At 41.6% G+C, this 12539-nt stretch overlaps 1 protein-coding gene across 1 annotated transcript in view; it reads left to right on the top strand.

Moving 5' to 3' along the window:
- The window catches only part of DSCAM (DS cell adhesion molecule), a 370319-nt gene that overhangs the window by 90733 nt on the left and 267047 nt on the right, over positions 1–12539 (top strand). The gene's annotated exons all lie outside the window — the stretch shown is intronic.

The following is a 12539-nucleotide window of genomic DNA, read 5'->3' as shown; positions in this document are numbered from 1 at the left end:
GAAGGAGGATGGGAGGACGAATGGGGCGAGTACTAAAGGCATCCCGGCTGAAATCACTTTTTAAAAAAAAGCCATTTAAAAAAAAATCCCACTTTTAAGGCGGTGAGCAGATCTAATGCTCCTTCCAACTCCCCACAACAGAGAAAGGGGGGGGGAGAAAGTTAGGGAAGGAAGGAAAGAAGGAAGGAAAGAAAAGAAAGATGGAAGGAAACAAGGTAGGAAGAAAAAGAAGGAAGGAAAGGAGGAATGAAGAAAGGAAGAAAGGAAAGGAGGAAGGAAGGAAGGAAGGAAGGAAGGAAGGAAAGAAGGGGAAAAAAGAGTGACTGGCCTCATTTCATCCAAGCAGGTTTTCATGTCCAAAATGGGACTAGAAACTCCTGATTTCTTGTCTGGTGCCTGAACCACTAATGAAAAGAAGGACTAGGAGAGACATGATAGCAGTGTTTCAAGATCTCAGGGGTTGCCACAAAGAAGAGGGAGTCAAACTATTCTTCAAGGTACGTGAGGGTAGAACAAGAAGCAATGGGTGGAAACTAATCAAGGAGAGAAGTTGTGAATGTTCCAACACTGGAAGTTTTTTAAAAGATGTTGGATAACCATTTTTCTGAAATGGTGTAGGCTTTCCTTCCTAAGCAGGGGGTTGGACTAGAAGATCTCCAAGGTGCCTTCCAACTCTGTTATTCTATTCTAACATATACTGTTTTAAAGAAGCACAGAGGGAACAATCCTCCAGGCTTTAGTGACCATCACTAAGTGTTGTAGCTTATGATTCTTGATGAATGTATTCTATTTTATTTTTCTTTATGTACACTGAGAGCATATTCACCAAAGACAAATTCCTTGTGTGTTTAGGAGTTTAGCTTCTCTCTCTTGAAAATGTAAGCTACCATAAGGCATTATAATTCAAGCTAGCCTTAGCTTTCAAACAGTTCATTTAGTGACCAAAGTTGCAATGGCATTGAAAAAAGGGACTGATTACCATTTTTCACACTTAGCGACCATTTTCACACTTAGCGACTATTGCAGCATCCTCATGGTTATGTGATCAAAATTTTGATGTTTGGCAACAGTTACAATTTATATTTGTAAATTGTAGTTATGTTGAAATAAAAAAATATTACAATACTATTTTTCCGTTGTATGAAAATTTTTGTTGCTCCGTATAAATTTTTTAATCAAGCGCCTCCCCACCCCGGTCAAAGGTGTCCCTCTTTACCAATCTGAAAATCTGGTCACTTTACTGTTGCCTCCCCCTGGGTTTGATGAGATGCTGCCCTTTCTTCGTCCCCCCTCCAGGGGGGGGGGTCCAATCTAAAAATGATCTTGGAGATGGTTTGTCAGACAGGGTTCATGTGAGACTCTTGAGAGCCCCCCCGTCTGTCCAGCTGGAGAACTTCTGTGCATGCGCAGAAGTTGCATTGGTGCACGCCCGAGCGTACGCCCAAGTGCGCCTCCGAGCGTGCCTGAACTGGTAATAAAAATATTTGCAACCCACCACTGGAGAGAATAGAACAGAAGAAAAATCACAAAATATAAAGATCTGCAAAAAGAAGTAGCATGACTGCGGCAAAAAAAGATAGTAGCAACTGTAACAGGCACATTGGGTACAGTTCCAAAACATCTGGATCACCAGTTGAACATTATGGCCATTGAAAATGGCAGCTTTAGTTGGAACAGTTTACATCCTAAAAGATGACATTAATATTATTGAACAACAACACCTACCCATTCCAAATCCTTGGGAAGAACTTGATAGGTAGACAATGACAAATATAGTCTAAGCCAGGGGTGGGTTTCAACCGGTTCGCGGAGGTCCCTGCGAACCAGTTGGTCGGCGAACCCGGAAGTAAGTAACTTCCGGGAACGGCGAAGGGCCCGGCCGCAGTCCTTACCCGGTTTTGACGAGTTCTGCGCTTCCACGCATGCACAGGATGCATACAGCGCCTGCGCGATCCTCCAGGAGCAGCTGGAGCATCGCACAGATGCCAACCGAATCGGTTGGAACGGGGCGAGAAATCCACCCCTGGTCTAAGCATCTATGTTATCTATGTGACCAACCATAATACTGGTAGTAATAATAATTTATTAAACTTGGATGCTGCCCAATTCTCCATTGATAACAATATGATAACAATCACAGATGGCAATTGTGATGAGAAGTCAGTTTAGTACAGTGATTAAGGCATAAGGTTAGAAATTGGGAAACCTTGAATTCTTGTTCCACCTTAGGTATGAAGCTAGCTGGATGAGTTTAACATTAAAAAAAATGGAAATAGAACCACATGTAACCAGGTTTGCAGCAGAATTATGGGCAAATGATGAACATGTGATTGCTAAAAAGTGTAAATTTCTGTTGAGATTTGAAATGGAAGAACAAATTAAAGAATGTATGATAAAATGAACTAAGGGTTTTGGTTGTAATATACAAATGGATCAATGGAAGAAAATGCGATTAAAAGGATTTAAATTCACATTTAGTTGAATGTGAGAGAATGTCTATACAATGATGTACTGTTAGTATATGTTACCAGATAAATTATCTTAAGCTGTAGAAAGATACTTCTAATCATTGTTGGAAATGAGCAAAGCATGAAGGGACATTGAACTTATGAAAAATTGAAAAAGTATTAGTTACAAATTCATATGATGATGCAGATAATTTTAAAAATTAATATCAGATGAAACCATAATTTCTTCTATTGACTCATGGATAACCAATTAGAAAAGACTCAGATTGATTTTATATATGGTAACTGCAGTGAGTTACATATGCAAAAAGATAGATAAATATAGAATCACAAACAATGGAGGATTAAACTGTGAAAATGACAGAATTAGCAGAAATGGCAAAATTGACATGTTTCATCAAGAATAAAGCAATAAGTACTTCTGTAAAAAACACAAAACCCTTTATAGAGGCTTTTTCACCTGAAAATGAATAAAATAATGATGATTATAATGATGATGATGTGCTAATTGAAAAGGGCAGATTATAGGTTGAAGAGAGCTGTGATGTAACCTTGATGGAATTAATTTATTTCTCACTTCATTTGTAATTGCTGTAAGGAAGTTTTGTTTCATTTTGCACATTGTAATACTAGATCTAAACAGAATTCAGTGAATGTCTGTTCTGAAATGTCCCTGGACCCAAGTACCATAATCTACTTATGCTTTAGATTCAAACTAGTTTTGACTTTCCTGAACCTCTTTGCCATCAGGAACTACTGTCACAATAGCAGGGATAAAATTAGTCCTGGAGAAATGAATACATTTGCTTTTGAAAAAAGGAGGCTATCACCTTCTAAGCTCTCAAGCTTGGTGGTTTAATGCCATTTCTATTTTATATGATCATGCAAAGCTGAAAAGGATTTGATCTAATTAATCTTTGGATAAGAGACTATCAGGAAACCTCATCAATTAGATTAGAAACTTGAAAAAAATATCCCAGAAAATGGCAATGAAGAGTTTCATGTAGCACCGAGGAAACATGTTTAAGCCCAACGCAAAAGAAATTTTACCTTTACAGAGGAATCCAAAAATTCCCTTTTAGAATTTTACTTGATGAAATATATCCCGAAGAAGCAACATCTCTCTCTCTCCCCCCTCCCCCTCTCCCCCCTCTCTCTCTCACACACACACGAGACACAGAGATTGGGTTGGATATATCGCTCCCACTCTCCTTCTTAGAAAGTCTGCTAGTGCTGTTCCTCATTTGGCAATATTTAAGGAGAATTAGGGGTTAGAGACAGTTAACATTCTCATTTCTGCTACAGGTGAGGCTGTCAGAAAGACTATTGGGCAGGCACGCAATGCCTTCTCCTCAGCCTTTCAGCACTAATGAGAGATGCAGCTCTACTCCCCAGGGTAGGCGAAGCCTCTCATTTTGTACAAACCATTTGCTGCTGGCAGATACGCACTTATGGTGGCATGGGAGAATACCTCCAGGGCACGGAGGTTCTGCTGCTAGCCCAGCAGCCCAGCTCGAGGTAGAGGGGAGGCTGAGCAGGTGGTAACTGAGAGCCCGGCCCAAAAGAAGCCAACTAGCCAAGCCTTGCCATGTTGCCCCCAAGGCAGGCCTTCGGATGAATGGGCAACTCTGGAGGGGATCTCCCTCCCATGGTATGCTACTTTCCACATTTAATTTTGGAGCTGCCCGGGCGAGGGCAGCCCACTACATCCAGGCCTGGAGGCCCTCCCTCCCCACCAGTTATCCCTGCCACTGCAGCACAAGGCAGTCAGCCAGCCTACCCCAAGCCACCAGGGCCCAGTCCCCCGGGGACCGTAAGCAAAGGAACTATTGCCCCCCGCCAGCTGGCCTTTGCCTGCCCGCGCGGTCAGGTTGTGGGAGTGCCTGGCCTCCCAGCCACCCTCTGGAATGGCAATATAATCTTCACGGTGCTGATGTTCCAAAGGGAGGGAGCTACCATGGAGAATTAACTGACACATGACAGCTCTGCAAAATCCTATAACTCCTTACTATTGTATATCTGGCTGAATAAGAAGTATTTGAGAGATTCAAAATCATATCATCTGCAAATAGATTTAAAAAATCTCCTATTTTCATTCCACAAATGTAATTATTAGATCTAAATCCTATTGCTAGTGATTTTCTAGCTTGGTTGAATAGTAATAGCAATAGCAATAGCAGTAGACTTATATACCGCTTCATAGGGCTTTCAGCCCTCTCTAAGCGGTTTACAGAGAGTCAGCATATTGCCCCCAACAATCTGGGTCCTCATTTTACCCACCTCGGAAGGATGGAAGGCTGAGTCAACCCTGAGCCGGTGAGATTTGAACCGCTGAACTGCTGATCTAGCAGTAGCCTGCAGTGCTGCATTTAACCACTGCGCCACCTTGGCTCCTAGTAAAAGGAGTAAAAGTCCTAGTAAAAGTCACGAGGGGCAATCCTGCTTAGTACCTCTTGAAATTGTGATGGGATCTGAATCATAACTGTTATCTGGCCTTTAATTGATCCATAAATATTTTCAGTAGTCTTATGAAAACTAGCCCACATTTGAATTTAATTAATATTTGTTTAAAAAAAATACATTTCCAGAAAATAAAAAGCTTTAAATATATCCAAAGAGTAAATGGCTAAGTGAGATTTATTAATATTAAATTGCATAATATTTAATAATTTCATGATGGGGTAATCACTTTTAGTCAATTAGCTAATCATTTAGTTGATAGTCTGTATTAAGAAGTGAAATGGGCCTACAAGATGCCTGGGAATCTTTACCTGACTTAAGAATCAAAGTAATCTTAGACTGTTTCCAACACTGCTAAAGGATCCCCTTGGTGCAAAATAATGCATAAAAATAAAAATTCAAGTATTAAAATGTGTTTTAATTCTTTATAAAATTTCCCTGACCATTAGGACCAGAATATTTTCCCATTTTGAGCAGTATCAAAAACCTAAAAAAATTCTGAAATGGAAATAGGAGATTCTATGCAGTCAATATCTTCTATTTAGAAATTGATTGATTTTTATTGGTGATGTTTGGAAGTTGATTCATGGCAACTGGGCTTCTTTTCCTTTTTTGGTTTGAAATGTTCCACTGCTTATCCAAGAAAATTGAAACCAAAAAATGAAAAGTCCCATTGCCATGATTCAACTTCCGGTCAACACTGCCAGGATTATTGAGAAATTTTGATATGTTGTTAATGGGTTATTTGAAGAATATAATTGTTTGGGAGAAAAGTTTAAATTGTTCACATATGTTTGGTTTTGGTCACAATTTGACTACCCTGTTTCCCTGAAAATAAGACCTCCCCAAATAATAAGCCCAATCCATAAGCTAAAATGAGCCCTCCCCTGAAAATAAGCCCTCCCCAAAAATATTGTAACACAGCAGCAGCCATTTGGTGATCATGCTTGTTGCCTCCTGCACCTCAAAAATAATAAGACCTCCCTGAAAATAAGGCCAAGCACTTATTTCAGGGGTCAAAAGAAAATAAGACCCTGTCTTATTTTTGAGGAAACAAAAGTATTGAGTATTGCAATTTTTAATTGCAGTAATATGGTTTACCTTAACTTTTCCAGTTTGCTTGCCAATATTCTAGAATTTTTGTTATAATGTTCAAATATATTTACAAGAATATCTTGAGAAGAGATTTTATCTATCTCCAAATCATCTAAATAGCTCCTTTTATTTATTTAACAGCTGTTTATACATACTATCTGGTTCAGCTGTATTTTAGTTTGCTAATAAATTTACTAAAACTTGAGATGATAAAAAAACCTGGTACATTTATTTTAATTGTTCAGCTTGCTCTAAATTGTAAGGTAATGAGCTTTTAGAATTCCTTTTGTGGTTTCAGTTGCACCTAGAATAAATTTGGATATGTTGTCAATTGAGTTATCTGGAATAAATTCTGAAAGCTTCTTTCACACATTGCTTGTATGAAATCATTATTGTATTCATTTATTTCATGAAGATCTGTTGGAGATAGGAGGGACTGGTTTAACCACAAAACTGAATATTTTCCTCCATAATATTATTGAAACTTCCATTATAAAAAGAATACCAGATGCCAGCTGAGCTGGTTGATGATATATTTTTAAATAGGGTATTCCCAAAACACCTTTAGTTTTAACCTTTCTTGTGATTACTGTACATATTTTAATTGTTGGTTTAATTTACTATGAATTTTAATCATATGAGTCACTGTTGTAAACTGTTAGAAGTCCCTGGCAGATTTGATAATATAGAAATAGAATGAATATATGAAATAGATAAATATTTATGTAACCCTTAAGCACAATTATTTAGCAGAGCTTTACTATCTAGTCTGCATTATTTATTTATTATTCCAATTTGTATGTCTGCCCATTTCAAGTTCATGAGTAGCTAACAATAATTAAAACAGCATAAAAACATAAAAACAACACTAGCCCTATCCACAGCTGGAGTAAAAACAAACTCACAATAACAGATCAACGACCATTGTACAAGCTCAGCCATATCTCCAGATTGCTAGCCCCAATAATAGAGCCATGTTTTTAAGGCCTTGTGAAAAGCCCAATGGGATTGGAGCTAATCTAATCTCTGGGGCAATAATGTTCCAAAGGGCAGGTGCTGTGTCAGAAAAGTTTCTCCATAATAAACAGGGCCTGGAGCAGGCTTCTTCTTCATATCTGAAACCAGGAAGAATAATGCCCGATATGTGTAGGGTGACCAGACGTCCCGCATCTGGCGGGACAGGCACGCCTTTTCATAATTTTTCCCGCGTCCCGGACCGTTCTCAAAAACCCCCACTTTATTTTGGCGGTCGCTGGCTCCCCCGCCCATCAGCTGCCGCGAGTTTGCTCGTTCCGTTCCCCCATCTATTCTATCTACACTAAAAATCTAAGCCAGCCAGCCTGCTGCTCACTGATTGGCCTGGACTCTAGCCAATCAGTGAGCTGGCTGGGATGGAAAACTTTAAGCACGCACGTGGCGTGCTTAAAATTTTCCATCCCAGCCAGCTCACTGATTGGCTGGAGTCCGCTTAAGCACGCCGCATGAGTCGCAACTCTCACGAGTCTCCATTTCATTTCGCCTTTGCCGTTTGCTTTTGCTGCACTGCCCTGGTGAGTAACTCCGGCGGTGCCGGTGGGAATCGGGAGGCTTCACCGCTTCGGGTGGGCGGCGGCAGCCTTTAGCAAGAGGAAATGAGAGGAACTCGGGGGGGGAACCGGGCAACCTGAGAGAGGGGAAGAAGATCGTCCCTCCCCGCAACTCCCCAGATTTTGGAAGCTCGGTGTGTGTGGAAGGCAGGGGTGCGGGGTGAGGGGGAGGAAGGAAAATGCAGAGAAACATTGCTCTAGCGAAAACCCAGTCGCCAGCTCTGTTTGCTAGAGCAATGTTGTTTCTCCGCTGCCGGTCTCTGCATTTTCCTTCCTCCCCCCGCACCCCCGCCTTCCACACACACCCAGCTTCCAAAATCTGGGGAGTTGCGAGGAGGGACGGGAGGTCGTGGGAAGTGCCGTTTTTGAGGAAAGCGCTTGGCCGTCCCCGTTAGCCGCAGCCCCAGACGGAGGAGCGGAGCCCGAGCTTTCATCGCCATCCCCGCCAGTCGCAGCGGGGTGCGCCAAGTGACTCGGCAGCTCACGCTGCGATGCCGGCAACCCCTGCCGCCCCCTCCCGGTTCTGCCGCCAGGCCCAGTGCATAGCTGCCAGCTCCGCCTCTGCGGCTGCCCAGGCAAAGCAAATTCCACATGTGGACGCAGAGATGGACCTCTCGCCTAGGGAGGCTGTGGGCTGGCAGTAGCCACCGCGATCTGGCTTTCCCATTGCAGCATCCTCATGGTCACGTGATCAAAATTTTGTTTGGCAACAGATTCGTATTTATGCTGGTTTCAGTGTCCTGGGGTGACCTTTTGACAAAATATAAAATTTTTAATCAAGCCCCCCCCCCCCCCATCAATGGTGTCCCTCTTTACCAATCTGAAAATCTGGCCACCTTAGATATATGAACAAATAATTACTTTGGCATTTGCCCCCTTTTCATTAATTTTGGCCCCAAATGTATGTATGTGAGCAGACTAATAAATACTTAAGTTTTTTCTCTTTGAAAGTATGGAATTAAAGGAAAGTTTTGCATAAAATAAAAAGAAACTTGATCAGAGTCAATATGGAGGTCACATTTGTCCCCTAGCACTCCATAGGTAGCCCCCAGGATACAATAAGCGATGGTAAGATTGAAATTTTTGAGGATTTTTTAAAAAATGTTGGAATATTGAAGAGGGTAAAAGAGTAAAAACTCCTTTAGTGGATGAGCCTAAAACATGAACAGTATACCACACATTTAAACCCCAGTTTCTTCCCCCCACTAAACTATACACATTTCACTTTGGTGGGAGGAATTTTAAAGTCGTGTCAGAAGGAAAAGATTGGGGTTCACTTTCTAGCTGAGAGATAGCTTGGTAGAGAAAAGAGAAGAAAAAACATGAAACGCCACCACCGTTTGAAATTGAAGAGTCACAAAACAGCTGTTCGGAAGGAGACTTTTAATTGCAGAAGCGAAGTGACATTTAGCAGTTTGGTTCTGGGTCAGCTGAACAACCAACTGGATAAGAGGAAGGGTTCTTATATCTATACTTTTGAAGTTTTGGGTTGTGTGCAATATGGGCTTTGTGTTTCTTGAAAGGGTGCTGGACAATTCCTACTGTGGCTAATGCTTTCATCCTGTGTTGGATCTTGGGTGAGGGGCTGCTTATTCTGATTCTATTACTCAGCTGTCAGATTTTGCCATAGAAAGTTTTCAAAATATCCTGTCTTGAATAGGTTTCTGCTAGTCGTGTTTGCTTTGTTTATGAATAGAGCCATCTAGATAGTTTTCTTCCTTTTCAGTAAGCATGTTTCTCCATTTCCCCTTTAGGGAAATATAATATTCTGACTTTTTAATATTTCATTCTTCTGGGGAGGGTGCTTTCCACAGTCAATATAAATACATTTTAAAAATACTTCTAAAAATGTTGATAACTCTATCCCCTATCCCAGTGTTGTCACATTGCCCCCCCCCCCCAATATTTTGCAGAGGCAGAACACAAAACAGAAAATATAGGTCCTGGGCCCCACCATCAATTAGAGCAAAGCTCTCTTTCTAGTTCAGTATTGTGTTGTCAACATTTTCAAAACACTATATTGAAGGAAAGACTCCAGAATACATGAATTCCACTGCTTTCTGTTTTCATAGCATAGCATAAGGGTCCTAATTTAACCTGACATTCCTGTCTTTTTGGCACTGAATTTCAAAATGCCTATTTTCTTCTTTTAATTAGAAGCATTTTATGTTTATATAATATTTATTTATAATCAATATCATTGAAAGCTTAAGTATTTTATCACTTTCCCTATCTTCAGTGATATGTAAGTATCAGGCAGCATCATTCTAAAAGAAAGGTAGTATAAAAACGTGTGTTTGGTAAATGAAGAATAAATATTTAGCTGATGCTAACATTTCTAAGAGGTTCTACAATGGCATGCATACCAAAGAATAAGCAAATGAATAATTCAAATGAAAAAAGAAAATCAGCTGTGATGAAAAATAAATAAAAATAATACCAATGCAAAGAAACTTCCCCTTTCACACAAACACCCACACTGAAATATAGAAAACAAAGGCCTTAAACCAGTGGTGGGTTTCAAATTTTTTTAGAACCTATTTTGTAGGTGTGGCCTGTTTTATGGGAGTGACTTGGCGGTCTGTGACCGGGTGGGTGTACCAAGTTGGAAAATGTGGTGAAACTCACTTAACAACACTCTTGCTTAGCAACCAAAATCTTGGGCTCAATTGTGATCATAAGTTTCCTTCCTTCCTTCCTTCCTTCCTTCCTTCCTTCCTTCCTTCCTTCCTTCCTTCCTCCCTCCCTCCCTCCCTCCCTCCCTCCCTTCCTTCTTGTGTCTCTCGCCCCACTTATTTTTTTTCTCTTCCTTCCTTCTTTCCTTCTTGTGTCTCACCCCCCACTTATTTTCTTTCTTCCTCTTCCTTCCTTCTTTCTTTTTTATCGCTCTCTCTCCAACTTTCTTTCTTTCACTTTCTCATTCTTCCTTTCTCTCTCTCTCTCATAAACACACACATGCCATTTCCCTCATGTCTGCCACTGACAGCTCTCAAAGAGAAGGAAGGACTCTTGCCTTGGGAAGGGGTTGGACTAGATTACCTCCATGTTCTCTTGCATTCCTCTATGTTCTCTGTCCCATTTAGTTACAAACAGCCCCGTTCACTTTAAAGTTGGTCGCAAACTCCACTCACCCTGTGCACGCCCTGGTCCCACCCAAGGAGGCGAGCTGTGGGGCAGGAGAAAGGGGAGAGTCTATGGCTCCATGTCTCTCGATCTTCTTCCCCGCCTCGGTTCTGTAGGTGAGAGGTACTGCTGCTGAGGTGGTGCAGCGGTGGCAGCGGCAGCGGGGGAGTCGGGGTGCTGACCACTGAGCAGCGCGACCCAAAGCTAGCCCAGGAGCAGTAGCCACCACCACCAGCTGCTCTGCGCTGGCATCGCTTGCTACCACTCAGGCCGGAGGCTGGGCATGCAGAGGGGACATGGCAGCAGTGAGGGCAGCCGAGCGGGTGCAGTGCTTTGGTGGGCGCTGAGGAAAGGAAGGAATGAAGAAGGCTGCAGGCTCATTTGCCCTTGGCTACGTGACCTCCTTTCGTTCTCTGCTGCCCGAACAAGTGAAGTAGGCAGATAGAGAATGAAAGGAGGTTGTGTAGCCGAGGCAAAGGAGCCTACAGCTTCCTTCCTTCTCATGTTCGGGCAATGGGGGGCTTTCTCACACACCTTGGAGAAAGAAAGAAGGTGTGCGAGAAAGCCCCCCCCTCTCAGAGGTGGGGCGATTAATGAGCCAGCCAATCAGTGAGTGGCGGGTGGGAAAAGCTTGGTGCGGACAGGCTGGACAAGTGAGCGAGTGGCGACCAGACCGTCGGGGGAGCGAGTAAGGGGGGGCAGGCGGGTGGGAGCGTTCCGGTACTCTTTAATCACAGATTTATCGACTCCTTTGGCTGAAGGCCCAGACAAGACTCACATGCAAGAATAGTTGGCAGCAATCCAAAATCCAACAGGCACAGATACAAGACAGATAGAGTATTCCAATACTGTTTCAAACGGTTGTGTCCTGCAAATGACCTCTCCCAACTTATATACTCTCTTCCAAGGGGCCAAGCCACAACCACCTGGGCTTAATTATCGTCTCTGAGTCTGCCTCTGGAGCTGCTGCTTCCGTTTCTCCGCCCGTCTTAGTCTTGCGTCAGGAACAAACTGCCTTGAATCCTCCCCAATGCTCCATGCCTCAGGTGCCTCTTGATGGCCAACCAGCCTCTCTGGTCCCTGCTCTGAATCTGAACCCTGCCCAGGGTCCTCCACATCTTCCCTGGCAGACTCATATGGTTCCTCGCTATCTGAGTCCATCAGCAGCTCAACTGGATCCTGCTGGGCCACAATACTTTGCACATTCAAACTTCTTCATATTTTAATGATGTCTAGGATCTTACCAATTTGTTTAAAATATTTTGCAAATGGGGATTTTTTTCAAGACTATAAATTAATGTGTGGTATAAAGTTGGATAGAAACTTGAATCTGCTGATTTATGCTAGAGAGCTTTAATTACAGAAAAATATTTTTGGAGATTTTTGAACCTTAATTTAATACACTATGTTTTTTCTCAGTCCCAGTACTCTTGTTTTCTCAATTAAAAAATAAAAGATAAAAAGATCAGAATGATTAAAATACATTTTAGTTGACATAAAAGCATTCTATAATTCCCATGGCAGTTGTCCTGCATAATTGTTCAAAAATTTACTAACCTTCTTAATTTAGAGATTTCAGGGTTTTTTTATTCTTTTTTTGATGTAAGCGATACATTGACTATGAACATATATTCAGAGACATCTGCCAAAACATTCCTGAAAATCTTATTTTATTTGCTTTATTTATTGAAAGTGTGTCTTTTAATAAACATGTATTTATTTATTTACTTTCTTTAAAACCATCAAGAGAGAGGATAGAATGTGATTGGAGATTGTAATTTAGGATTTATATTTTCATGACTTACAT

This window comes from Thamnophis sirtalis, unplaced genomic scaffold (genome assembly GCF_051295495.1).
Source record: "Thamnophis sirtalis isolate CommonGarterSnake01/CBP01778 unplaced genomic scaffold, rThaSir2_p1.2 scaffold_8, whole genome shotgun sequence".
Taxonomy (NCBI): Eukaryota; Metazoa; Chordata; class Lepidosauria; order Squamata; family Natricidae; genus Thamnophis; species Thamnophis sirtalis.
Note: the sequence above shows the minus strand (reverse complement) of the source record. Positions and strands in the feature narration are given on the sequence as shown.